Source organism: Abramis brama (assembly GCF_963993115.1).
Source record: "Abramis brama genome assembly, chromosome: 4".
NCBI classification, from domain to species: Eukaryota; Metazoa; Chordata; class Actinopteri; order Cypriniformes; family Leuciscidae; genus Abramis; species Abramis brama.
The window spans coordinates 1,199,045-1,218,678 of NC_139966.1; the positions used below are offsets into that span (position 1 = coordinate 1,199,045).

Genomic DNA, 19,634 nt, shown 5'->3' on the forward strand with positions numbered 1-19,634 from the left:
AGTGTGGTCGACACTTGTCATTTCATTTCCCTTCATTTATTGCCTCACAGCACAACTTTTTCAGATAACTAAAAAAAAAGTTACACATATTACAAACTAAACAAAAAGTGAAGGTTTTCAAGTTTCAAAAGATAATATTGTCAATATGAAATGAATTAGCTAGGAACTAACAACAAATTATCAGAATAATTGTTTTTTTTAAACAAAAAATCAAACAGAATATAGATACATTTTTGTTTAAATCCTTGGTGCAAATTAGAGCAGCTTTCAAAGACAACATAAACTAAATGAAATGCTAAGCTATTAGCAGTGTCAAGCCAGATGTTAATTATTTTGTTTAGAATCAGACCAGATTTTTGACTGCTAGGTTATATTCTGTGTGTGAAGGCTTATTTTATTTTAATGTTTAAATCTCTTTGGGTTTTTTTTCCCTCTTATGGTATAACGCTGGAGTTCTCTGTAAATTTTTCATCAGACGTAACATTAATGTTCTCCGCTGCCCGGTCGGCTCCTGCAGCCCAGACATCCACATGTGTACCGCTTGCTAATTCACAAGTGCTGTAGGTAACAGTGGGAAGTCTGGGAACATGGCTCTGTTCCCACAATGATTGGTTCGGCACAGCACTACTAAATTCTGATTGGCTATTCTTATGTCTATTTAAAAAAAAAATTGGACAAATGAGTTCTATGCAATAGTCTCATATTTCTATCGAGAAAATGTTATTTCGCGATAGATATCGTTTTATCGCCTAGCCCTAAGATAGATGTATGAATAGATGAACTGATATGATGATAGTATAGTTAGTATAGATTTCCATGCATTTTAGGGGTTTGGGGGGATTTGACACCCCAAAAATGACTTGCCCCCCCTGATATTCTACCTGCACCCCCTAGTGGGGCTGGCTGAATCCGGCCCTGGTTGGAAACATTTGGGATATTGTAAGTAACCAATTTAACAAAATATATAACACTGGTCTTGTGATTTTGGGATATTTTAATTGTATTAATTGTATATATTGGACATACAAATTTTAACTGTAATGCAAAATAGTTATTAAAATATTTGCTTTATTTTAAAAGTGTGAGATTTATATTTATTTAGAAAATGTAGTAAACAGTTGAAAGTTAAAAAATTGTGTCTGCACAAGATGTTTCTGAAGTTTAAAGAAAGTAGTGACATGGAACATTGCTGTTGAACATTTCATTTTTCTTCAGAACAAGATTAATTTTGAACACATTAATTAGATCATTAAAGAACATTTGAATTATGATGTTTTAATAAATGTAAAAGCAAAGTGTTAAAGCAAAAAAAAGTGTAGTAAATATGAAGTGTTAAAGTGTAAGAATTAATGAGTGAACAAAAGTTTGTACATTGACAGTGTATATATGTAACGGAGTAAAAAGAGTTGCTAGTTAAATTATATTAAAAGTGATGCAACTACGCCATCTAGGGGCAGTTTGATTCAGTGTGACTGTGGGATTTGCGTTGCACTTACCCACACTGGAGATAAAGAGATAAGGGGTAAGTCACGCAATTTGGGAGGTCTGGGACAATCGATGTTTTCTTATAATTCTAAGTACATATGTCTCGTATTTTGTCACACAATGTACTTATAATGATTTCAGTTAACTATTTTGAGTTTAGTTGATGATTTATGTGTCTTGTAAAGCCATGTTTTAGAGATTTGCAACCAAGCATATTTTCATGTGAACTAGCGTGCTAATTGTCACTTGCTTTACATGCTATTTAGATTGTTGTCCCGAGATCTATTTGCTGAACCCACGATTCAACACTGTCATACTGTGTTCCAGGTAATAATCTTATGTTGTGTAAATGGTTTCATCGTCATGTTATTTGTTGTGTGCAAGTCGAGTTTAGCTATCTTGCAGACCAGCGTGGTAGTCTTGAGATTAGCCACACGCTAATCATGCGCTACATGTGCTCGAGTGTTGCGTTTGCAATGATAATGTTCCTTATTTTGTTATTTCAATATAATGTAATTATTGTACTGCTGAAATGTACTGTATGTTGTATGTAGAGATTATAATTCAGCCTAGATATTCTAAAACCACTATACGATCACACACAGTTTTATTTTGTTTCAAAGACATACCAGTTATGCATTTTTGTTGTGAATATGCTTGATATCTAGATACAAAAGACAGGAGAATGCTGAGAGTGCTTCTTGGGTATAAAATTATATATATATATATATATATACCTCTGGTGCTCTTCAGTCAAGGGATCCACATATATTTTGAGATAAAGGTCTGAGGCACTCAGGAGGATGAAGATTAAAAAACCTTTATTAAAATAAAAACATGCATAAGACAAAAAAAAAAAAAAACCTTAAATGATTAAACTAATAAATCTGACTACAAAAAAAAACATATCTAAAAAAAAAAAAAAAAAAAAAACCCTTAAATGATTAAACTAGTAAATCTAACTACAAAGAAAAAACATTTCTACAAAAATTAAACTTATCTATAAAGCCACTCATCTTAAAAGAAGTTTAAATTACAAAAAAGGAACAAAATCTAGTTCTCCATTTAGACCAGGGAAACATGTAGCTTTCAAAGTGTAAATCCAAAATGATTCTCGTTGCAAGAGTTTCTTTAGCCTATCACCTCCTCTAATTGAGTTTTCAATATGCTCTATGCCTATAATTTTAAGGGAGTTACAACTTCCATGGTTTGCATCTTTATAATGTACTGCCATAGGATATTGAGGATTTCCAGATCTTATTGCATATTTATGCTCAGCAAGTCTTACCTTTAATTTACGCTTAGTTCTCCCGATGTAAAAGCAACCACATGGGCATACTAGTAAATTTAACAGAGATTTCTGTTAAACGGAAATTTAACAGAGATTTATCAGATTATAAGGATAACAAAGTTTATTGGTGGAAACAAAAACGAAGTTTCAAAACTCGGTTACAACGGAGAAGAACTGTCTCCTTTCAACTACCTAGCAGTGATGAAGACCACTCTGAGATAGAAGAGTCCTCCTCGTCTACTTTTTTAGGCACCAGACCTCAAAGAAACAACGTATCACAGAGACAACGAAGCGGAAGACAAGAAGAGGTAGAAGCAAGTCATCAAGGACCCATAAATTACAGCAGGCACACCAGAAGCAAAGGCAAGATGAAGATGAACAAGTAATTAACATTTCAGACGTCCCTCTTTCTACTTGTCAAATCTCTGTTTTGTCAAAAGGTCTAACATTTGCTCCTAAAAATACAGCAAGAGAGTTCCAAACAAAAATTGATCTGTTTAAGTTTCATCGCAATCTCCAATTGAAAGTTTGGCATCACATTATCCCTAGTCAAGCTGCCTCTCGAAGTCATATGCAACAAGAGGATATGAGAACTTCATTTAGACCCAAGTCTACCTTTACACCAAATATATGTAATCAGACTCTTAATACCTTCTACAAAAAGGTTACATATGAAGTTGATAAACTTTTTGCATCCAACAGTATAATGAGATACAATCTGACAAAAGAAGAAAATGATGCAATAAAGTGCTTGTCAGCTAATGAAAATATTATAATAAAAAGAGCTGATAAAGGAGGAGCTGTAGTAGTGTGGGGCCGAGATCAATATGTCACAGAAGCCAATAAACAGTTGGATAATAGAGAGTATTATGAACATCTCCAGTTTAATCCAATAGAGCAAATGAAGATTGAACTTATGGAAATACTCCTACATGCTAAAAATGAACAATGGATTTCACAAAAAGAAAATGATTTTCTGTTGAATGACCATCCAAGAATTCCTTCATTCTACATGCTCCCAAAAATACATAAGAATTTGGAGAATCCACCAGGTAGACCAATAATTAGTGGAAATGAATCAATCACCGAACCAGCCTCTCAATTTGTAGACTTCTTTATTAAACCATATGTATCAGAACTGCCTTCCTTCATTCAAGACACCACGCATGTACTGAACAAAATTAAGGATATACAGAACATTGGATCCGCACTTCTGGTTACCATGGACGTGGAAGCACTGTATACGAACATTGACCATACAGAAGGACTAGATGCGCTATCCCATTACTTGGAAAACAAGTAATGACATTATTTTGTTCTGGTCTGGTTCAGAAACCGAACTGCTTCAATTCCATTCATATCTGAACAACACTAACAGAAGTTTGAAGTTGAGCCTTGACTTTTCTTCATCTGAAATTAACTTCTTAGATCTTAAAATCACTAAAGAAGCTAATGGAGACTTACATACTTCTATTTTTCGAAAAACAACCGATCGCAATACAATTCTTAGAGCAGATAGTTTCCATCCATCATGGCTAAAAAATAATATCCCTTATGGCCAATTTCAAAGACTTAAACGTATTTGTGATACAGAAGAAGAATTTGAAAGAAATGCTCAAGATATGTGTCAGAGATTTAAAACAAGAGGATATCAAAAAAGTACTATACTCAGAGCGTACAACAAGGCAAAATGCCTCCCAAGAGAACAACTGCTAGTTTCGAAAGAGAAAAATCAACAAAGATCAGACAAAGTATACTTTGTGACACAATACAGTAATCATGCGAACAAAATTAAACGAATTATTGAAAGAAATTGGGATTTATTGAAAAGTGATAGTGTTCTTAGGGAAGCCCTTCCAGATGCTCCAACCATCAGCTTTAGAAGAGCACCAACCTTAAATGATAAACTGGTTCAAAATTATCTTCCCCCCCATACAACAAAAAACATGGCTCTCTACCAGAAAAGGTAACTATAAGTGTGGACACTGTAATTATTGCAATAATATGACTAATGCTAATTTTTTCATTGACATCTCCTCTGGACGTAAGTTTTACATAAATTCGTTCATTAATTGCAATACTTCATATGTAGTTTACAGACTAGTATGCCCATGTGGTTGCTTTTACATCGGGAGAACTAAGCGTAAATTAAAGGTAAGACTTGCTGAGCATAAATATGCAATAAGATCTGGAAATCCTCAATATCCTATGGCAGTACATTATAAAGATGCAAACCATGGAAGTTGTAACTCCCTTAAAATTATAGGCATAGAGCATATTGAAAACTCAATTAGAGGAGGTGATGGGCTAAAGAAACTCTTGCAACGAGAATCATTTTGGATTTACACTTTGAAAGCTACATGTTTCCCTGGTCTAAATGGAGAACTAGATTTTGTTCCTTTTTTGTAATTTAAACTTCTTTTAAGATGAGTGGCTTTATAGATAAGTTTAATTTTTGTAGAAATGTTTTTTCTTTGTAGTTAGATTTACTAGTTTAATCATTTAAGGTTTTTTTTTTTTTTTTTTTTTTTAGATATGTTTTTTTTGTAGTCAGATTTATTAGTTTAATCATTTAAGGTTTTTTTTTTTTTTTTTTTTTTCTTAGTAGAAATATATGCTTTTTCTCTGTAGTCAAAATTTAACAGGACTAATGATCGTAAGTAATTTTTGTGACACTAGTCATCCAATCATGTGACTTCTTACCTGCTCAACGTAAGCAGCTGTTATTGATTACTGGTCTTAATAAGGAAGTGAGCTGTTTGTCAAAACACTTCAAGCCCTGACGAAAGCCTTGTTGGCTGAAACGCGTAGGCATGTTTTTATTTTTATACTAGCCATGGATTAATAAAGGCTTTTTAATCTTCATCCTCCTGAGTGCCTCAGACCTTTATCTCAAAATGCTTGATATCTAATTTGATTTATTTCACATTAGTAGTATCACATACATTTGTAACTAACACAAATACATTCCTGTATCTGTATAGCATTTACCCACACTGGAGATAAAGAGATAAGGGATTGTTGTCCCGAGATCTATTTGCTGAACCCACGATTCCACACTGAATACTGTGTTCCAGCAATAAAGAAACCTGAGCCCAGTGGTTGTCCGTGGTGATGTGTAGCAGCAACAGTAGGATGGAGTGACCCGTCACATATATACAGCAAAATTACAAAAACAAAACAAAAGTTACAATAACTGTAGTAGTATAAGTCAAAAAAGTTGAACAATTCTAGTCAATTAAATTAGTAAATGTAAATTAAATAGTTAATAAATTTAAAGAAAAAAATCTATACATATGTATTTTTCAGGATGTAAAATAATATAAATGAAACTAGTAAAATTCTTCTAAAGAAAAGAAAAACCCACCATGTCTAAATGTAAATGTCTAAATGTTTACTCTGGATTTGTGTTAGGGTTAGGTTGTGTTTGTTTTAGTTCTTGTGCAGGTGAAGCGGGTCTCTTCTCACCAGGGATTTTTTGTTCTTTTGTTTGAGTCAGTGACACCGCTTCTGTGATTGTGCAAAGTTCACTGTCACTTTCTTGTGTTTCAACTGGGGTAAATTTTGTAATTTGTGTGACATGGTTGTTATCTGTGTGTGTCACAGTGACAGGCCCACAGGTGAGTAGGAACTCTTCGATATCCTGGGCGTCTAGAAATGTTATGTCTGCCTCAGTTTTTAAGAATTTACTTGAGACAGAATTTGTGATTGACAGTGAGATTTCTTCCACGTCTATTTTCAAAATGAGAGTTCCGTTACATTTAGTAATGTAGCTCTCCTGCCTCCTCAATTTTACAGGTGCTGCACCTGGGGGATTTTTCCTTTGTGCTGAAATCTGTCTGCGTGCTGTGACACTTGGGGCACAATTTCTTAACTGTGACTTTCTTAATAGAAATTGTGCTGCCCTCTATTTCCTGTGTAACAGTGTTAGTCTGTGTTGGAAAATCATCTGTGTTTGATGATGTGGTGGCTAATGTTACTGTGTTGGTCTGTTGCTTGATTTTTGTGTTTCTTGTGGTGGTTAAATTAATTTGACCATTAAACAATCTTGTGGAGAGATTTGTGAACTCATAAGTTCTACCAGTCAGCACCTGATCTATATGAGTGTCCCATAGGAACAGGGGAATGGTCCCCGTCACATCTCCAATTCTGCAGGTCTTCACCTCGCTCTCTGTGCCATGGGCAGTCACCATGGAGCTTGTGCTGCTGATGCTTGAAACTGTTGCGTTGAGTTTCAAAATCTGTAAAGTAGAGTAAATGGTTAATAATGTACTTATTAAAACAAAGGACCTCTATCTAGTGTGTTTGTGTAAAAAAATAAATAAATAGCAACACAGACGCACTACGCTAAAACACTACGTCACTACTGTCACACCATTTACATGCTGCATTAGCAGGACAAAAGCTACAATTAAACTAACCTTATGAGGCGCATGTTGCCATCAGTGTGCCAGAGACTGTTGGGACAGGGCACATGATAGACTCTTCTAGCCACTGTGCCTCTCCATCTCCTTGCAGCACTCCTTGACTCACTGACTGAGACGTGGGACATCGCCTGAGAGAGAGGTCTAGGCTAGCATTTGCCATCTAGTCATAGCCAATACATAGCCTACACTTAAATAGCCTGTGCATACAGTAGCATTTCATCTTTTATAAAATGCGATTTTGGCCAAATGTATTTACAACAGGAAAAACTGAGCTCCCCGCCTATATAGCTAAGTTACAACAAACTAGTTTGTAAACTGTTGATGAAAATGTAATGTGATGCCGGCAGGCATTCGCTGCCAAAAACTATATATTGATAAGTAATACAACAACATATAATTTGTTTTTACCATCGGAAAATCATAACAGGTGCGTCCCGGCGCTGTTTCGTACTGGAACTTACACAAAGCGAAGAGTGATCCTCGTCACCTAGGTTAGGTAACATATATTTCTAAGACATTTCTTATTTGATTTATGATTGCTGATACACGTAATTTATTAAATTAATACCCGTATATACCCGAATATAAGACGAGGTTTTTTGTCCTAAAAATAGGCTGAAAAATGGGGGGTCGTCTTATATTCGCGATATAGACAAAATCGCGGGGGGAAAGGGAGAAAGAACAACGGAATTAATATGAAATAGTGACTGAAATGCAACCTATTAAGACAAATGATTTCGGCTATACTTGCATGTAAAATTAGAGAAGCAACATAATATCTGTGTTTAACTGAATTAAAACGCTGCTCCTCTCTGCCATGCGAGACGCAGAGCGAGCGAGAGAGAGAGAGAGAGAGAGAGAGAGGTGCGCGCGAGAAGCAGAGCGAGAGAGAGCGAGAGAGAGAGAGAGAGAGAGAGAGGTGCGCGCGAGACGCAGAGCGAGAGAGAGAGAGAGAGAGAGGTGCAAAAATAAGTCTGGAAAATGGGGGGGTCTTATATTCAGGGTCGTCTTATAGTCGGGTATATACGGTAATATTAAATTATGGTTAATTCAAGGCTGTTAATATGCACATATTCGCCATCTAGCAAATGTTTTAATCTATAGTATTCTGTACTCTCCGCTTGTCCTCACATGTATAAAATGTAGTAAAACATGGTTTTACTAGTAACTAAAACAATTTGACAGAAGATCACCGTGATATCTTTATATTTTATCATGCAGAATGTAATTCATGATTTAATTCATTCCAAGGCTTCATTTATTTGATCCAAAATACAGCAAAAACAATAATATTGTGAAATATTTTTACAATTTAAAATAACTGTTTTCTATTTGAATATATTTTAAAATGTAATTTATTTCTGTGAATAGTGGTTACTATATCCCAATGTCAAACAGGCTGCAGTCAAACTATTGTCGATGTCTGGGTCAACTTACATGTGTGAATCACTTTTTTCAACACTGAAACAAGTGAAATCAAAGCATCGCTCTGTCCTGACTGACACACGTGTGCAAGAGTTACTGCGAGTGGCCACAACTGAATACAAGCCAGACTTCACACAAACTGTGGAAACCAAGGAGTGCCACTGAGTCAAGTAAAAGAAGGTAGGCTGATACAAACATTTAAATCCATGAAAACTATTGTGTTATGTAATTAGTAATTGTAATAAGTTATTGGGCCCTATTTTAACGATCTGAAACGCTGTAACTTTGTGGGCGGGTCGCGGGTTGCTATTATACCGGCGGGATAAATGACTCCTGCGCCCGACGCTAATCTAAAATGTGTTGGATAAGATAATACAAATATAATTTCACTCACCAAGCCTGTCACTTGAAGCAAATATCCATCCCTTCTTAAATGTCCGCGCCAGCGAGCGCGTTGGGCCGTTTAGTGGAACTGACGCAGTTTAAATAAATAAAATAATGATTTAAACTATGTTTTACTTCTGATATAAACATTTAGATTAAATATGCCATTCAAATTAATGGAGTTAAACACTTAAACATGAAATCATTACTGAGAAGTTACAACATTTTTTATATTCAATCAAATATTTGTTGTGGATGCGATGTTTTTGAACACTTTTCCTGTGGCGTGCTTTATGCTGTGCTTTAATGTTTTAACCACAGAGATAATTGCTTATCATGATAGGATAATACCAGATTGTCTGAGAAAATAGTTTCGAGCAAATAATGCCCAAGGCCTATCTGTTTCCATTAAAAATATAAATCAATTAAAAATACAATTTGGCCAGTGGAAAAGATTGAGAAAAACTTTCTCTGAAATGTATTTTACACTGTTTGATTTATGTATTCAAAAACAAGGCAAGGATAGACAACTACTTGATTTTTATTAATGTAATACCGTTAAACGTTATCACGTGGATGAATAATCATATGCAAATGATATGCAGATGAGGATCTGCATAGTAAAACTAGGCGTTGTAAGCTCCATATATGGTTATTTCGGGGTGGAGACGCATGTGCGCACAATCTTCCGCTGACTGGGGTTTATAAAGTGAATTCTGCGCAGGTTCTGGCGTACGAACGGATTTATAAGTCTGAATATTTTTTTGCGTACGCCATTTTTGGCTTTCAGGCGCACGTACACTTTTAGTAAGGTTCCTACGCACAGTTTTATAAATGAGACCCCTGATCTTTGATGTATTAAGAGGAATGGTTGAGCAAACAGCTCTGCAAATTTGAAATGAATAATAAAAAATAAAAATAAGAGAGAGGTTTGAGATTTAACAATACCTTTATTTATACATTTTTACTTCACAATTATGAACAATATAACCACTACTATACATACATTTGTATTCTTCTTCTTATAAAACCTCCTTTAAAACCTGATCCTCATGTAACATACATAACACTTCATTGTCACATTCTGTTCTGTCGTGTTTGCACCTGTTCTCATTATCCTTAATTGGTTTACCTTCTTCCACCTGTGTTCAGTTAATTATCATCACCTGTTTTCAGTTCATCAGTGTTAGTATTTAGTTACTGGAGTTCAGTCAGTCTTTGTCCATTCATGTCGTTTATTTGTGTGACATTGTGAGTAAAAGTTTATATTGGAGCTCTTTGACTCTCTAGTCTTCTTCAACCTACACCCCACCGTGACATTCATCAACACACCATATATCACAAAAAACAAAAATTATTTGTCAACCTATAATATGCAAATTCAATCTTAAGCCTCCCTGCTACAAGCCACTTGCACAATTCTTCAGGATCTATAGTTGCCAATTGTAAATTGTTTTTCCGTGTTTTCCACACTGCCAGTTTAGCCTTTCCAATCAGGTAATTTAATAAACACATTTTTTTTCCTTTTTGAAAATGTATATTTTATTCCTCCAATAAATGCCCTATCTGAAAACTTCTCATCAAATTTCCTATGTTGTGCCGAATTCCGACTCCCTGCCAGAATCTGACCGCCCTCGCGTGCACGTGCACAACGTCAATTCGTGCCGCCAGCTGCGGAAACAGAAATTACATGATAGCAATTTGTGTGTTGATCTTTGATCATGTATTTATTAGTTATTTGTCTTTGATCATGTATTTGACCAAACTCGTATGATTTACAACTTGGACTGTCTAGCTGTGATTTTTCGCTTATATTGTGTGTTTACTACAGTATTATAAAACAGTGTTTTTTGAAACACTACAGTGTTTTTTGTAGTAAAACAATGGTTTAGTTTCGTAAGGGTTGCCTACATCTAAACATGAACATCATTACTAAAGGGATGCAGATGAAATTTGTCATTTGACTTTACTGCCTGCACATTTTCTTTCTGAAAACAACAGCAGTGCTGCCAAAATCATACTCCCTTATGTAAAATACTTATTATTATTATACCATGGGCTGTTTAAATACTCGATTCTGATTGGCTGGAAGGTGTGCAGTAAAACCGTTTAATGCACAGGTAGTTCCAGTCAGTTTGATTACAGTTCAAAATTAATCCGCTACTATAAACATTGGTAACCATAGTAACACAGATACACTGGCAAGCAGAGTGAGAGACACATACACTCTAAAAAGCGCTGGGTTGTTTCCAGGCGCGGATTTATGGGTGGGCCTGGGTGGGCACGTGCCCACCCAGATTGACCGGTGGCCCACCCAATCAGATTAATAAAAACAATTTAAATTTTTAATTTTAATAATAATAATAATGAATTAATAAATAATTTCATTTTAATAGTTTCCTGAGGACATTTATGTACAATAGCTACGAAAAATAGCTACAAAAGAAAAATATTATGTCGGCATATCACGTGTCAGTCCAGTAATGCTATCACGCAACACCACTCTCTACTTGCGACTCGCGTGACAGACAGATGAACTTCAGGTTTAAAGCAGCCGCGGAGGGCTGACTGACATGAGTACAAGGTAGTTAAATTCACTACCTACGTACCGATCTGCTATACTTGACATATTTATCAGGCGTGCGTGTTACATAGGCGTAATTTGCGAGTGGGGCGGGTGGGACATGTCCCCACCACTTTTTAAAACATTTCGCGGCACGAATGTACCAATTCTACAAATAAACATCTCCAGTTAACCAGCAGAGCATTCATTTCGTTCGTTTGTTAAATAAGAGACGATCTAGCGCTGAAATGTGTTTTTTAAATCAAGTGATGAAAGTGCTTGTTGCCGCTGCGATCAGTGGCGCGGATACAGTGTTTTCTCGTGTGGCTCGCGCACACACCGCACTGTCTTGACTCGACGCGCGCTTCAATCCGTTGCGGATACTCTCTATTCGTTCTGGTGAAATCACACATCATAATGCACACGTGTCCCTCCTTGATATACAACCACTGATGAACATAATCAGTTTTGATGAAAAAAAAAAAAAAAAACTAGGCTGGTGCGGACTAGATCCCACAACCTCTGACACTGTTGGCGAAAGTTCTACCACTGGACCATTTAGGTGTACGTTGTTCAAATAAGCGAATCTATGTATTTTAGTCACACAACAAATCTATTATACAGCATATATTTGGCTACATCTCATTAAACGACAAATGTAGCATACTATTTAAATCGATGGACATCGTAATGTTATTGTACAATGTACATATATCTAATTTAGCAAAGTTACGCCACTGGGCGTGTATATAAGCTTAAAAAACCGAGGCCCCCCCGTATATTCACCAGGCCCACCTCAGTTTGACCCAACGTTGGTTTATAAATGTCAACCCAACGCATTGGGTTGTAGAAGTAACGGTTGGAGATGCTTCTGCGTGCCCGCCCTTTCAAGAGCTGAGGACGACGGACAAGACACACAACTTTGCCCTGCTCCAAGTAAGTTGATTTATATAACATCAAACGGTGAGATATACCACATAAAGTTTTGTTTAATTGTCTTAGTTATAGGTAGTTAGCTTGATTACTGATGGGAACGCTATTTTGAGCCTGGGTCGTTTAAACTACATAATATATTCCTACCGATCGCAAATTAGAAATCAGATAACATTTTGAACCGCTGATATTGAGGTCGCCAAATATTTACGATTGAATTTGCATTGCTTAAGTAAATGGCACTTCGATATGTATGAAATGTTCCCTAACTATTTCAAATTTCCATGCGAAAAAAGTAGTTTTGAAACAAGCTATAGCTAACTATTAGCTGCTAATAGGCTATGGCCATACGTCCGGCTATAAGGACAGTCTGGTTTTTTTAAGGGTCTGTCCGCCGTCCGGCGCAGCTTTGAGACGGACGCTCATTTGTCATACAGCTAACCTAGGATTGTTATGGTGAGTTTTCTTTTAGTTATATCTTATTTTTGGAAATGTATGTGACGAGTTTACAAGCTAATTAAGTCTCAAACGCCGTCTGTAAAACAGGAAAAAACTTGATTACACGAGTAAATAACTACTTTGACCGAATATATCTGTGTATATATAAACCCCATGCATTTTATTTTACTGACATTAGCCTGTATTTGGCGATAATCGCCTGTTTTTGCACTCGTGAAGTTCAACATGAAAGCTTAGCGGCAGCCTCGTTACTCACAGTAACATGCCATGCAGGATAGAATTGCGAAACATTATTGGATAATTCTTATAATTGACATTTCTTTGGGCCAATCGGAATCTTAGCACTTTTTCTCTTGGCCAATCGGAGTCTTAGCACTTGCGTCAGAATCTTGAAGCACACAGTGTCAACTGAGCTCACCATGAGACGCGCTGGCTTCCGTGCGAGTCTAATGTAAACTCGCGCATGCATTTTCCTGCATTGAACTTGTTTTAGCGCCCGCCAAAGTCTTATTTGATCGGTGAGTAATGTAGATGAACAGCTGCGTTTGTGACGGCGTATGCTTAACTGAAAGAACCACCAGAGAGAGACGGTCGCGCGCGCGCGCACTCTGTGTAAACAAGACTTCACCGTCTCCAAACTAAGCGCTGTCTTGCTCTCTCTCCCTCGCACATATTAATCAAAATAAATCGACACGGTGGTAAAAGGTCGGAAGACCAAAGTTTCATGTGGAGCATTCGGAGATATTTTTTTTCCTGAATTACCGCTGGTGTGAATTGTGCTAAATAAGTTGTCTTATCTTCTCCAAATCTTGGATGTCCATGTCCTAAATGCTGGGATAATCACACAACGCGCATGACACGTCCAATTCGCGAACTAATGACTCATTTGAACCGATTCATTATCATGAATGGTTAAAACAACTGATCTTTCCAACAGTGAACTCAGGAGACATCTGAATCAGTGTATAATCAGTAACACTTTACAATAAGGTTCTATGCATTACATAAATTACATAAAAAAGTACAGTTTGCTTACTCAAGTTTAAACTTTAAAATAAATAAAACCACTTGGTTTTTTTTTTAAAGCATATGACTAAATTTTTCCATACAGTGCTATTAAGAATCGATAAGAGAATCGTTAAAGAATCGGATCGATAATCAGAATCGTCAGTGGCATTATTATTGATAAAATCGTATCAATCTATGTGAAGACAGTAAAATTATAATCAAACATTAAAGAACATACATGTTTATTCATTTTTTTTTCTTTTTAGAGTTAAAAGATTAAAACATTTTGCTAACATGAGGTCTTATTGTGTCACTGTCAGTCTTTTTACATCAGTGCAAAACCTGCTCCCCTCCATCTCTCCCCCCGCTCTATTCCCCTCCACACACCCCTCCCCTGCTCCTCTACCTCTCTCCCACGCCCCCCTCTCCTCTCTCAGCCTCATCCTACCATAGAGAGTTAAAGGAGGTGTTCAGGTGTTAATTTTTTTGCAACCTGGACCTTATTTCTAGCATGAAATAAGTTAATTTACTCACCTAAACAATTTGGTGTAACTTGCATTCATTCAGGAGATCTACTCACAATTGTTTGTGTGAGTAAATTAACATATTTCATGCTAGAAATAAGGTCCAGGTTGCAAAAAACAGAACTTGTCTTTTAACAAGTTCAAAACTCTAAGCAATCAACTATAAGTAATCAAATATTTATTGAGTGTCCTTTTTCTTTGTCTTTGTCTTTCTAATAGATGGATAACTTTGTGAAGGACAAACTGTCTGAGTGGAACCTTATTAATTTAATCCCTGCGTTTGAAGGTATGTAACAATCCATTTCATTGTTAGAATTAAACACCATGCCAATTTTCTTTCTTTTTCTCTCATGTGTAATACTGCATAGTATTGTAAGTACTGGTTGAATAAATGAATGTTGTGTATTTTGTATGTGTGACCCTGTTAAATATTTGTGCCCCATTGCTTACTAAATCATTGACTTTTCCTGCACTTTTCCTGGACTTAGGGACTGTTCGTTATTTATTTAAGGGGCCACCGGAGGAGTTTTGAGATCTGTTGTCAAAAAAGACATGACCCTCCCTTCGCCAGCAATAATTTTTTCTATGACCCTCCAAAATAATTGTGAAAAAAAGCATGACCCTCCCCGATAATTTATTGATTAGCCTAATTCTGTACTAGTTTGCGCTTGGCAAAGATGTTCAGATAGCCATTGTTTGTTTGTTTTTTAAACCATAAACTCTTGCTTTCTCATCTTACTAGGGCTGTAACGATAGACCAAACCTACGATTCGGTTCATATCACGATTTTTGATTTTAGATTTGAAAAAAATCATGTTTTCGGTGCTGATGCGGTGTGACTCGATCAACATGTGGGTGGCGCTGCCAATAAAGCATCTAAAAGCTGTCACAAAGAACCGGCAAAAGTAATGATTATTAATATGTCAAATATAGCAAGGAGACATTTTAATTGTTTATTAATAAACAAGTGTTTTCTGTGTCTACTGCAAAGATGAAGTTGACGATGCGTCGCGATCTTCTCAGAACGCGCCAGAGAGAAATGCACATATCATAAGGAGAAAGCAGTCTGTTTTCTTTCGTTATGAATTGTTCTGTTTAAAAGTAGACATTTCAAGCTTTCTATATATTTCTCCGGTCTGTGAGGCAAGTAGCATAGCCTACCTTACGCTGAGTTTCGGTTCATTTAGGCTATGAGACAAGATCCAGTTCACTCGCCCGCGCCTCCGTGTCATGATTATTATCTATTTTCTACTATATTTAGACTACTTCTTATTTATTAAATCCAGATGAAAGAATGATTAAAATTAAGATAAAATTAATAAAAAAACGAAATTCACTTTAAAGAAAGGCTTTGTGCTTTCTGTTTGAGGTCTCTGTGAAATTTTTAAAGTTGCTTCAGAGCAGTCATGTCTGCAATGGAGAACTGTCACGCCCGTAACATTGTTTTTTTTGTTTTTGTTTTTTTCACATAAATGCGAACACGAAAAATAAAATAAAAATAATAAAATATTTTATGTTCTGTGGAGGCCGATCTTTATTTATCCGGTGGGTATATATCTTTGGTTTGCACAGTGTAATTTATAGAATTACTAAAAAATATTTTGCCACCTAAAAGTTAAAGATTTTTTGTGTCACGTCACATGTGTATTTCCCTCATATTAAATATAAAACTCGTGTGTAGACTGATATTTGTCTAATGTCTTGACTCCTTTCAGACGTTTCAAAATATTGGTATTAAATGCATTTTCTGAGAATTTTTATTTTAAGTTTTGACTGCAAATGTCACGACCATAACACTGGAATCGCCCAATTTTAACGAATTTATCCTCAACTAGTTTTTGTGGTGTAGGTCTATGTATTTTATGTTACAGTTTTTCTGAATTGCTAAAACACTAAATCCCATTCTCTGAACCAAATTCTCAATAGCCTAAACCAAGCTGTCAATTAAATCACTCTTTCTGTAAAACATTAAACAAGTTCAGGCAGTTAAAACACTGTTTGCAAATCTCATGCACCCTTTTTGCAAAACTCTAAACACATTCTCGCTCACTAAAACACATTTCACACTGTGATGCACGTGTGTTTCAAAACTCTAAACACATTCTCGCTCACTAAAACACATTTCACACTGTGATGCACGTGTGTTTCAAAACTCTAAACACAGACAGGCAAAAGTTAAACACAACTACAACACTCTTGTCATCATTTACACACAACGACTCAAAATTGTTCACACTTATTTCTAATGATGTGACCAAACCAACTGTACATAATACAAGTCCGTTTAGAGAGCCAAAATTGACTCAAAATGTTGCACTGAATGTTGATACCTATATGGATTGAAAAGATATAAGAGAGAGAGGAGGAAGAGTGCGTGTAAGCGAGGTGGTGAACAAGGAGGAAGAGGATGATGATGATGAAGAGCATGTGTGGAGAACACTGTCAAGGCTGGATCTGGCTTTAGGGTTTTTCTCTTTGCCTCCAGAGATGACAGTGTGTCTGTGATGTGGACAAACTCCTCCACCAGAACATGAAGACGCGATGCTGAAGCAGAACACATGTAAAATCTCTCTCACTGACCTTGATTTTGCAGTTGCACAACTCTTTTGAGTGACTGTAACATGCTTTTTATTTAGAGTTTTTTACTGTAACCTTTATGGCTTTTGCAGTTGGGTCACTGTATTTTTACAGTATGCAAGTGCTGAATATCCAGACATTCAATACTATACAATATTCTGTACAATACTATACTTACAGTGCATACAGTAATTTATTCACCTTACTAATGTTAGTAGTCATTACTATACTTTTTTACGTAATTGCAAATTTTGTTTACTTTGTTACAATATACTTTTTTTCTTTAACTGCATGCTTTGGATTCTGTGTTCTCCATTTTTTGATGTAGTGTCTAATGAATGATCTGTAGTGTTTATAATATTGACTCGTTGTGTGTATGATCTGAGAGCATTGTTTGATTTTGAGCAAAGATAAAATGGTTTTGAGGCAATTGTTTAATTTTGCCAGAAGAGCCAGAGGTTCTCTGAATGTGGTGTGAAAATTTGGTTTTGTGTTTAAGGTTTTGAGAAAGTGAGTGATGGTTTCAAGAAATGTGTTTTAGCAATTCAAACTGTAACTTAAATAATACTAATAGTAATTTAAAGATGTGGTAGCCCTACATCTTACACATCGTGGAAACAAAATAAGAATGGAAACTAAAATATGCAGTATCGCCACATATCTGATAACGCGAAATCAACATGGAGCTAAATGAAAAAAAATTGCACCAAACAAGCCACTTTGAAATGTTGCTGTTTTCATGAATATAAAAGTTGGGTGACCCTCCCCCTAGACTAAAAAAAGTTGGATGACCCTCCCCTCAACAAAGAATAAAAAGACATGACCCTCCCCTATTTTCCTCCGGTGGCCCCTTCCATAAATACCGAACGGCCCCTTAGATATCCCAAGATTTTGTGATGCTGCAGCCCGAGGCCCCAGACAAATTGACAGCAAATTGGAACACACTATTCGCCCCAAGGATCATCAATCTGGCACAATAGGAAAAAACGGAGATCACAAAAAACTTTGATCTTCTTTCAGCAGGTAATGTTATTTGTAGAATGTTGATTTGAGATTTACGCTTGTGGGACACTGGGACTTCTCTTCTGCTTATACATTGTTTATTGTTACTGTATTGCAAACAATTAATAAATGAACACTTTTCGGTAACACTTTACAATAAGGTACAAAAAAATTCCTTGGTTACTAGGGAACTACCCATTAGTTCCTGATTAGTTCCCTAAGGAGTTCCCTAGTAACTAAGCATTCTTTGTGTCACTTATTGTAAAGTGTTACCAGATGAACTAATCAGGAACTACTGGTTACTTGCTAGGGAACTAATCAGGAACTGCTGGGTAGTTAACCAGTACTTACTGGTGAACGCCCAACTCAGCCTTATTAGGGGACTACTGGTTAGTTACCAGGGAAAACAATAAGTGTTACCCACTTTTCCTATATTGTGAAAAATCTTCCTTCCTCCAACCATAAGATACATTTACTGTTGTATTTGACTGATGAATCTATCATATATATTTTACAGAAAAACAAGGGGAGGTTGCGTTGCAGCTGCTCCCGGTGTTGCTGCCAACCGGGGTATACAAGGTTGGCAGAAAACTGTGCCGCCCCAGCCGCCTTGAGTTCAGAAGGGCTTTTATTGATGTTAAGCCTGTAAGTTACAATGATTTTTACCTGAATTTATTTTTCTTCCTTATTATGAAGCTAAGGCATAGCACGTAAATCATGACAACTCTGGTGATATTGCTGTTGCTGTTACAAGTACCTGACCTGTTCAAACAACTTCCTTTTGTTTTGTTTTTCTTACAGGTTGGAACTAACCTGGCGGAATACCTGACAAAGGCACCCACAGAGTACCCCTTTGTACTCATGTTGGGGGACGGGCATCAGTGCTCCCAGGCCTTTGTTGTCATCAATGGGACGGGTCTGGAGCACCCTTCCCTTCTGGGAGCTGTAGATGTCTGCTTTAAGGCTTTTTTTGTTTTTGACATCGCATACCCAAAAGTTTGCAGCAAAGTTTGGGAGTTTATCCAAACAGCGCTCTTTGAAATCCCTGGACAAGAGGCAAATGAGGTCAAAATTCTCCAGGCTCAATTTAATTCCATTTAAATCCTTGAACTTGAACTAAATGTTTAATGAATTGCTAATGAATTCATTTTAAATTGTAAATTCTTTATGAAATGAATAAATATATTTTTAAAGACCAACTCATGTCAATTGAAGATCTTTTAATTGGTAAATAAGAAATACAAACATGCATTGATAGAATAATGTTTTGAATATTATCTTTAATTTTATAAAAATAACTGTACAAGTTGCTTTCATAATGCAAAGGTTAATTGAAAAAAGTAATTTTTAATCCAAATGATACCCATGACCCATAATTTGGGTTGTATTCTTCAACCCATTGTTTAGTCAGTTCAACCCAACAATTTAGTAATTTCTACCCAACTTTGGGTAGAAAACATAACCCAACATGTTGGGTTAAAATAACCCAGCGCTGGGTGAGACCCTTTTTGACCCAGCAGCTGGGTTATAAAATAACCCAACTTGGGTTGTTTTCA

At 36.2% G+C, this 19,634-nt stretch overlaps 1 long non-coding RNA gene across 1 annotated transcript; it reads left to right on the forward strand.

Annotated features, from left to right (window-relative positions):
• Window positions 1-12,415: 12,415 nt before the first annotated feature.
• Window positions 12,416-19,261, forward strand: LOC311081574. The gene is made up of 5 exons (XR_014605923.1): window positions 12,416-12,511; window positions 14,719-14,785; window positions 17,955-18,099; window positions 18,596-18,723; window positions 18,880-19,261. It is a non-coding gene; the product is annotated as an uncharacterized lncRNA (long non-coding RNA).
• The last annotated feature ends 373 nt before the right edge of the window (window positions 19,262-19,634 follow it).